Below are 10886 nucleotides of genomic sequence, written 5' to 3' on the forward strand. Positions count from 1 at the left end.
ATTAAAATCTATTTACTTTTAGTATAAAAAATATTTGCTAAAACATTTCAATGAAATTGCAAAGATGCACAATTTGCAGTATTGCACTCTCTGATATTTTCTGAAGTTTACCTGCTAAATTTATAACTCGATATGATATTCTACGCGTAGAAAAAAGAATGTACTTTAATTTAGTATAGAAATCATTAAAATCTATTCACTCTTAGGATAAAAAATATTTACCGAAATTTTTTAAGGAAATTGCAAAGATGCACAATTTACAGCATTGCAATCTCCGATATTTCTTTGAAAAGTATATATAAATAAAAGGAAAAACGAATAAAAAGAAAAATATGTAAAAATATCCCCCATAGAGCAAGACGATAATAAAAGGATAGAGACGATACGGTGAAAGTTAGACATCCCGGTGATCATTTTGATCGTCTAACTCGTATCCAGGCATGACCTAGAAATGTTATGGAGAAATCCAAAAAAGAAAAAAAAGAAGAGTAAAAATAAAAAAAAGGTACAAAAGAATACGACAGAGAATGATCTTTACACATAAAAGGAGGAGGAGGAAAAGGAGGAGGGGGAGGAGGAGTATCTTAACAGGGGGTTAGCGATCTTCTTGGAGGCGCCAAAGATAGCCAACCTTTCAGCAATAATCTCTCTCTCTCTCTCTCTCTCTCTCTCTCTTTTTCTTTCCTGAGAACTATAGACCGTTATTTACGGCCTCCTCCTTCTCCCTCCACTTTCTCTCTCTCTCTCTCTCTCTCTCTCTCTTTTAGTTTCTATCTTACAAAGTAGCTTTCCATCTCTTTCTCTTATATTCTTATTATTCTTATTCTTATTTCCCCTGTTGGTTCTCGATCAGCAAGCACATAACTACCACCGCCTCCGTATAAGCGTAAGCCGGATTCTTCCTTTCTCGTTGTAACTGGTGGCAATGGTGGTGGTGATGGTGATGGTGGTGATGATGGTGGTGGTTGTTGACTGTGTTGGGTGTTTCTGTTGGCTGCTGTACGAACTGGCAGACATCGAGCAGCCATCTAGATATCGTCTGTGCACCAGGAGAGCGTGCATTGAACGCAAAGGGGAATGGACTTAATGCAGAATATCCAACCGAGGGTACCAACCCCGGGTTTCTTCCTCTGTCTTCTATACTCTCTCACACACTCTTTCGCAATTTTTTGTCTCTGACTCTTTCTCTTTTTCTAACTAACTATCTCATTCTCTCACTCTTTCATTCTTATGGGTTACCGGCCAGGACTGCAATCAGGCACGGTGATCGATCGTGTTATATACTCAAGAGAAAGAGAGAATCAGATAGAATAACTCTCTTTAAATGAGAGTCCACTGAGAGAAAGCTGATTCTGATTGTGATTCTGATTCTGATGCTGTGATCATAATACTACTACATTTCTATAAGTGCAATGGACCTACCTGGCGCCTGCGACGAATATTCTCTCCCCCCGTCCCCCTACTCCACCCACTCCCCATTATTCTTTTCTCTTTCTTCATTTCTTTTTCTTTCCTCGCACGCGTGCCCAGTTCTCTTCCCTTCAAAGATCTCTTTTCTTTTCTTTTCTTGTTTTCTTTTCTTGTTTTCTTTTCTTGTTTCATCTCTCTTTCTCCTCTTCTATTTTCTTTTCTTCTTTACGAAGGACGTGTCTTACCGGTTCGAGACTGGTTCAACGCATTATTCCCTTGTGCACTGGTTGTTCGCTCGCTCGCTCGCTCGCTGATTCTGCACCAACTTAGTTACATACACATTTGAGCAAGAGTGAAACAGAAAACACAATCTCTTTTTCTCTTTATTTATTTCATTCTTTTTGTGCTAAGGTAATGAAATGATTTTTCTTCTTTTTTGTTGTTTTTTTATTTTCGAACTAAGGACGACGACTACTCCGGGTTCGATGAAACGAATTTCTTTTTGTTTGTGTTTCTCTTTTTCGTCTACTTTGAGATCGCACCCTCAGTACCAAGTTCAACTTCAATATAAACGAGATTGGAGATATCAAAGTAGTATAGATGTGTACGTAAATATATTATATTAATATACTTATTCGTGTATTATACATAAAAAACGTTTTATCTTTTACCACATTAGTTAAACAAACCATACCACGCAACATAAGACTTCCTTTCTTTCTCTTCTTTTTATTTTTCAGTCGAGTTTAATCTCTTTTAAGAAGAAAATACCTTACGAATATTTCAAATCCAGTTTCCCTCATTCGTATAATACAATCTCTGATGATTTCTACTATCATTAAAGGATCTAACCAAAGTTTCCTGATCTAAATTATCATACTAAACTTCCTGTGTATCACAATACTTGTTCATTTTTTAACGATCCTATCTTACAAAACGTATATAAATGTTCATAAATTTGAGTAAAAAGGAAAAATTTATCTTACGAGATGAGACACTATAATCAAATAATCTGCTCGTAGAAAATTTTCCTCCAAACTGTTAGAAACTGGGGAAGAAAATGATTGTACCAAAGGGGATATCGATCGAGTCAATTTTCCTTTTAACATTGTACCCTATCCACGCTCTTATTCTTTTTATCTTTTATAAAGGGTACACACACATACACATACATACACACATATACAGTGCTATTTATATCCACTGGAAGGAGCATGCATCTTTTTTACGAGGACACGAGATAGGTAGCTGTGCTTGCTCTCTCTCTCTCTCTCTCTCTCTCTTTCTCTCTCACTCTCTCACTCTCTCTTTTCTCTCTTAAAGGATCCCGGCAGCGGGTAGAAGGATCGTACATATCTACCAATCCTCTACCTACCTACCTGTTCCCTCTAAACCCTGCATCAGGTAGGTATCGACCTACGGGGCATTGAACGACCGGGGTCATTGGCTGGATCCAGTTATCAAGGTTGGGGTCCTTTTCCTTCGGTAGCAAGAGATCTCGCAGTTTCTCCTCGGCACGGATCGACGAACTTTCCAAGCTCACCTGTCTCTACTACTACTATCACCACCACCACCACCACAACCATCAGGTAAATATGACAACGACATATCGTAACGTTGTTCAAGAATAAGTACCATATCTATGATACTATCCGAAAACGATCATCAACGATGCTTGGTGTCCTTCGTAATAATGGAAACAGCCTCTCCCCCTTCCCCCCTTTTTCCCCATTGATTAACATAACAATCATCTAACTCTAACCTTTTTGCAACGAATTAAATCACGTTGAATTAATCATTTATAACTCGAATGTTCAGTAGATTTCTGAAAAAAAAAAAACTGATGTGTGTATTTATGTACGCGCACGTAAGAAGTTATACTTCTTTAGCGTAGGAAAACGAACATAACCTCAATAACCTCAAAAATAACTTCAATTTGCTCGCGCATCGTAAATATCGACAAGTTCGTGGTGTAGATTTTTCGGTCGCATCTAACTTCACTTTCTAAAACGCGCGCACAAAAGAAGTATAACTTCAATAAAGAGATTTTATATCTATTCGAGATTCAACTTAATTTTTAATTTACTTTATTTTTTTTTTTTCTTACGTTTAACCCTTTACACTGGAAAGCTCTGCTATGGAGACAATACAAAAAAAAGAAGAAGAAGAAAAACTGAAGCAAATTCAATTTATTTTTAACGCATATATATAATTTACTTATATAATATGTGAATATATGATTTTTACTGGTAATATAAATGAAAAAGAAAAGAAAAAAACCAAAACTTCGTGTGCAAAGGGTTAATTATAATAAAATAGAATTAAACACATGAGTCTAACGATAAGAATTTGATATTCTAAATTGTGCAGTATTTTTACAGAATACTGGTTGCAACCTTTCACTCGGTGATCTCTCAACAACAAGCATCATCATCATCATCATCATCATCATTATCATCTCGAGAGAGTGAAAGAAAGAAAAAACGTTGGTTTTACTCGAACGAAGCGGTGGGAGGGGGGCAGTGTCGTTTCATTCGAGAAAGGAAGAAGAATTCGCTAACCTAAGACTTTCCCAAAGTCATCGTCATCGTCATCATCATCATCATCATCATCGTCAACAACAGGTTAAAAAGAAATAAAGAAATAAAACAAAAAGGGGGAGGTGTCGATGGAAAGAAAAACGTATAGGCACACAAGAGGTTTGTTCTTCAGAAAGAGAATAAGATAAGAAAGAAGATGAAGATGAAGATGAAAATGAAGATGAAGATGAAGAAGGAGTGTTCGCAGACGTTGCACTCGAAGTCCCCCGTTTGAGAGTGGTTGTTGGTGAGAAAACGATCGACGGTCAGTGGCACCGTGACATTGTCCTACTCATTCCGGGCATAGAAACAGAACTCGTGAACGGAGGTTCAAGGACCTTTTATTCTTCTTATTCTTCATTTTCTTCTACACCTTTCCTGTTCTTTACATTCACAGGACTTTCCTTGATATATATATATATATCTTTGGTAACCACCAGAAATTTCTGTTCCTATCCTAAAAAAAAATCAGTTGTAATAAATTGTAGAAATAATTTGGCATCTAATTGATAATACTTTATAACTCTTTTAATTAGAATAAATAATTATATCAAATTGTGATTGTGTCAAAAAATAAATGTGAAATAAATGAATAATAATATTTGTATAAGTGTTAAGGGTTAGGGTTTGTTCTTTGAATATGATATTACTATTACGAATAGGATAACTGAAGGAGAAAATGATGAAAGAAGAAACATAAGAATAAGAATAAGAAGTAAAGAAAGAAGGAAGGAAGGAAGGAAGGAAGGAAGGAAGGAAGGAGGATCGCGTGTAACCGGTCCAAGGAGAGCCGTGTTCTGATAACCTAGTTTCACGTGCTATCGGTCAGATCAGCCTCCCCCGCCATTATAGAAACGGAACGATCCAAGCTGAACAACAACCAGCTCCGTAACCACGACCGGCTCTGGTCATTCAGTCAACGGATAGTCAACGACTAGTTAGTTCACTAGTGACTACCGGACTAGTCTTGGATCGTAGCTAGTCTCTCTTCTACACACTCTCTCTTTCTCTCTCTCTTTCTTATATACTAAGAGGAGAACGTTTTATCTTCCTATCTTACCTGCACACGATTATTCTGCCTACCTACCTACCTGTCTGCTTGCCTGCTTGCCTGCCTGCCTGCCACCCAACCCAACAACACTCCATTCAGAACGAAGGATATGCAATTCATCCTACCTACGCGAAATTATCTTATCCTATCTGATACGGTAGACTCCTTGTATTAAATGCCAATCCCTAAAATGCATTCAATAATATAATACGACTACTTTTTATTTTAAATTTGTTTATTTTTTACACCACCCCACCCCGCCCTACCCCTCTCTGTTCAGCCTGTAACGCGAATGGTTGTATAAAAAATTTGGAGTAGTATACGATAAAGTAATTTTTTGTAATATTTATTTTTTTTAATATGCTATATATATATGTTCTCGTGAAATAATACAGTAAGAAATTAATCTTATTACAGGTGAATGTATTGAATAATACATAACGCATCCTCGTACAAAACGAGGGTAGTATACGATAAAATAATTTCTTTTTAATATGATATATATGTCTCGTGAAATAATACTGTAAACAATTAATCGTATTACAGATGAATGCATTGAATAATAATGCGACAACTTATTTATTTATTTACTTATTTTTCCCTCTCCTTCCTGTAACGCAAATCTTCGTACAAAACAGGAGTAGAATACAATAAAATAATTTTTTGTAATATTTACATTTTTTAATATGCTATATGTTCTCGTGAAATAATACTGTAAACAATTAATCGTACTATAGGTGAGTGCATTAAATAATAATGCGATTACTTTGTATTTTTTCTTTTTTTTATTCTTCCCTTTAACACGAATCCTCGTACAACCAGGGGTAGTATACGATAAAGTAATTTTATTAATATTTATACTTTTTAATATGCTATATATATGTTCTCGTGAAATAATACAGTAACGAATTAATCGCATTACAGGTGAGTCTACTTACTGTATTATCTTCTACCGAATTTGTTGTTTTGTCTTTTTTTTTTTTTTTAATAAAAGTTACATTACTCGTAATGGAAAATCGATGTTTGATCATTTTTACTTAAACATTTTATTTCTCAACAATAATATTACTTTACTCATTCGTTATTACATGTACATATTATTATTTTCCAAGACACAACACTTTCTACACGTGATCCAATAAAACTGTTAAATCTGTTCTACATAAGAGGAAACAGAAAATACACACGCAAACACATACGAAACACATTGATTTCCAAGAACATTGTATTATAACGTATGTTAATTAGATAAGATAATTAATTATTATTATTATTATTATTATTATTAAGCCAATATATATATATATATTTTGTACTCAGATGCATTTCACATCCTTTTTTACAATGATAAGAAATATGACGTACACATTTTTTATTTCTCATCATATTTTATCCAAACAACTTTCTTGATTACGAACATAATTCCATGTAACACCTATCACGATCTATCGTAACACGAAATAACACTTCAAAACTACATGCTACGATAGTTTGAACTATAAGAAACGATAGGAATAAATTCGCCCACGTTTTAAACGTGAATCCTTGTGTGAATCGTTGGAAATAAAATTCCTCTCTCTCCCACCCCCATCCAGAAATATATACGGTGACCATTATTTATATACATACAAATATACCAAAAATTAAAATACATTACGTTTACTTAGAAAATAATTATACAACAAATCATTATTTAATATATACAATACCAATAATCACCGTAAGTATAATATCGAAGAAGAAGAAGAAGAAAAAGAAGAAGAAAGATAATGAGAAAAAAAAAAAAAAGAAAAGGTAGGAGAAGGGGGAAGGAAAAGGTGTAAAAAGATGCAAACACGTGTGCATAAAATAAACGGAAAAGCTTAGAACTTGAAGTCTATTATTTAGGAACACCAAAATGAAGGTTTCCACTAACTATGTGTCTATCTGTCTGTCTGTCTGCGAGTGTGTGTGTGTGTATAGGAGGGGGGTACATAGTTGTCTTGTGAAAACTTGCGAGTACACGATTAAGTATCATCTAGCTTGGTGAACAGTATGGGAGAGGACATCGACCTCAACAACAACGATCACGAGAAAGAAGAGGAAGGGGTGGAGGTGGTGGAGGAGGAGGAGGAGGAAGAGGAGAGTTTTTCGATCAGCTGGTTTCCACTACGTTCATCGCAAAGATCGATGATTTCGATCGACGACCCAATTTCCCTCCTCCCGTTTAACGCATCAACCAAGGGAAAAGGAAGGGGGTGCTTGTATCAAGCTTTCAAATCACGTATTCGAGTTACGGTAATATCTACGAAGAAGACAATTTGCTAATTTACTCGAGGTTTCCTCCTCCTCCTCCTCTTCCTCCTCCTCCTCCTCGTCTTCTTCTTTTGCTCTTCAACCTTTTTCACCTCTTCCATTTCATGCATTTTTGTGATACTCGGTTTTGTTCGTATCCTTTTTTTAGTTTTTTTAATGTTTGTTCTATTGGTTCGAAATAATCCGATTGATCGTTCCCCTGTTTTGTGATTGTTTTTTTCTCTTTCTTTTTAATAGAAATTATTTTACGTTATTTATTATTATTATTTTTGTCAGATCGGTGGATTAGTTTTGGTTTAGAAATCTGTTTTTTAAAGAAGGGATTTTGTTTTGTTTCTTTAATTTAAATCAGCTGATTAATTTTGTATTTGTTATTGCACGTTAAATGGAATGCGATATGTAAATCATTTCTTTCTTTTTTTCTTTTTTATTTGGACAAAGTCGAAAGAAGCAAAACGTTTGCGTGATTTTAGATAATCTAGTGAATAGAAAAATTCTAATCTCGTTATGTTATCATGGATATGATTACTTTTGTTATACGATTTACGATACTTCCTATATTCGTTTCTATTTCTCTTTTTTTTATATTATTTATTAATCAAAACAAGACGAGATTTTATTCCACAAAAACAAAAAAAAAGAATACTTCTAATAAAATCATCGCAAATGATTTTTAAATCTCAATATAACGTAAAAATAATAATATTAAATATTTTTACAATATACGATCTCGGGGAATAAATTAATACGATAAAAGAAAAAAGAAACAATCGAATCGTTGACAACGTTTTAAAAAAGAAAAAAAGCGTAAGGTCAGTACGAAGTTAACAATCAGTGATATTTTAGATACGTCTCACTCAACACACCGTTAAAAGTTCAAAGTTCAAAAAAAGAACAAACCAAAAAAAGGTTTACGTATACGTTATTTATTATAATATATTATTACAATCATTTTCTATTTTTGGCGTTACTCGTTCAAGAAAATGAGATAAAAAAACGGTATTTTTACAGAAAGAAAGAAAGAAAGAAAGAGAAAGAGAAAGAGAAAAAGTAGAAGACTGACGAGGATAATTCGGCACTCGCAAGAACGTGGCCGAATGAAAAGAAAAAAAAAAAAAATCCAACGAACGAACGAACGAATGAACAACCGAACAAGCGGCCGACGACCGCGACTTTCTCCTCTTATGCTAATTTCGTTAATACGCTATTTTCACGACTCACGTATTCCGAACCCACACCGTGGGGCCCGTTCGGTATTCGATGCACGAAACCGAAGAAAAGAAGGGAAGAAACGAGAGAAACGTGGGTCGGGAGTGGTCGGGGGGAGGGGGTAGGGAGTCGGTGACGGGGGATCGGGTCGGTGGGGGGAGGGGTTAGTTGAAAAAGGAGGAAACGCAACTTCTGCAGACGATAATTAGACGAAGACACGCGGAGACGGTTTGTTATTACGTAAAATCGTAACCCTTTAATCCCCACCCCAATCCCACCCCTTCCCTCTGGGCCCTCTCCCCATCTTAAGGCAAAACTCTGCACTGTCTCTCTCTCTCTCTCTCTCTCTCTTTTTTTTTCTTAAACTATACGTTGCCGATTTCGCAAGAAACATTGTATGTGTAGCCCCCCCCCCTTTTAAGAAAAGAATTTCAACTTCTTCTTGAGGATACCCTTTTTTTCGAACGAGTCTAATTTATGTTCATCGTTGAACGCGAGAATCAATATTAATCGTGGCCATTTAATCGAACCGAGAGAGGTATTATCAGTGAACAATCGGTGAGAGTACATCGATCGATTTATCGATTTATCGGTTGTAAGATACAATGTAAGTAAGTATGTAAGTATATGGTCAAACATTGTACATTTACTGAGATCGACAAGTTGTGCTCATTTGAATCTTAAGTTCAATCACCTCAAAGGTGTTCTTCTTCTTTTTCTTCTTTTTCTTCTGCATTTCTTATACTTATTATTCTTATTTTTCATACTCATCATCTTTCTTGGGAGAAGGAAAAGAGTGAGAAGGTGATAAAAGAAAGCAACGCATCGTTGATCATCAACAACAAGAACAAGCAACCGTTCGTGTTTTATCAATGATCTTAAGAAATCGTACTTTTTTTTTTTTTGTATACGTAATTAGATTTGTTAATTGATTATTATTATTATTATTATTAGGAAAACATCATTGATTTCGTTGATTTTATTTATTAACAATAAAAGATATATTTTTGAAACATTACGTATATGATTGTTTTAAGATCTTTTTATGATTTTGATAATAATATACGTTGTGTGACATAAAACCGATTAGTAATTTGATATATCATAACAAATCTTTACATTAGAGACAAATTTTATTAATGATGATCGATTACAATCGTTCAACTTTAAAAAATTCGTTCGAATCTTTTTTTTTTTTTTTCTGCAGAACCTTGCAATTATCGTATCATTTGTTTGACAAATCCTGGGATTATTCGAAGATTAAAGAAAAATAATTTATTTTCGAGGGATCTGAACACCATTGACTAATTTATATTATCATTAAATTTTTAACAATTCGTTGCTCTGACAGTGCCGTACCTAGTGACACTCGCAGTTGTCCCACCGAGACCTGAGTTCGTTGCCCTGTGAAAGAAGACACATGGCGCATTGGCCCCAACCGCGTTTCTGGGTTTACTGCTTTTGCTCACTCACTCACTCACTCACTCACTCAATTGTGAGAGTAAGTATAAATATATATATATAAAATTGTACGAGTGTATACGTGAGAATCGAATATGAACGCACTTTTCGTTACTCGTGCACGCGACGACTCTCACGAAAAGACATAAACATCGATAACGACCGAACGGGCCCTTCGAACAGAAAGAGAGAGAAAGAGAGAGAGAGAGTGAGAGAGAAACGATGGGAGTTGGCTCAAAGGTGCGAGCATTCTCTCTTAATAAGTACTTTTTTTTTTCCTTTTTTCTCTCTCTGTTTTTCTTATTTTTGTTTTCTTTTTTTTATTCTTGCTTGTTTAACGACTCCATAAGAAAAGGAATAAAAGAAGTAAAGGAAAAAAAAAACGAGCGTATAACCGATAAAAAGTAAAATAGAGTGAAACTTCCCGTGTAATGATCGAAATATTCGAGGATAAATTTGGTGCCGAGCACTGCGTAAATTTATTTTAACTTGAAATAATTCTGCATGCCTGTTCTTTGTACGTCATGTAATCGGATTATAAATATCAATTTGATTGGAGAGTTTGCTTTTTTTTCTTTTTTTTCTCGGCGAGAATAATTGTCATCCCAATAAATTCAATTTTATCGATTGTTTGTGTAATTTAAGAACATTTTTTTGTTTGTTTGTTTGTTAACAGAAGAATACAATTTATCTGGAAGTGGAACGAATTGTTTTCTCATCGATTTAGCACGTCATACGATATCCTGTTAAGAACTTTGATTTTTTAGATGAGTTTGAACATTTCTACTAAAATGGATAGTGATATAATAAATAGATCATGTGATCCAGTTACAAATTCTATATGTGATGAAATATATAATAATTTAATATGGTAATAAAAA

This window comes from Polistes canadensis, unplaced genomic scaffold (assembly GCF_001313835.1).
Source record: "Polistes canadensis isolate GaletaPanama2010 unplaced genomic scaffold, ASM131383v1 scaffold_282, whole genome shotgun sequence".
Taxonomy (NCBI): domain Eukaryota; kingdom Metazoa; phylum Arthropoda; class Insecta; order Hymenoptera; family Vespidae; genus Polistes; species Polistes canadensis.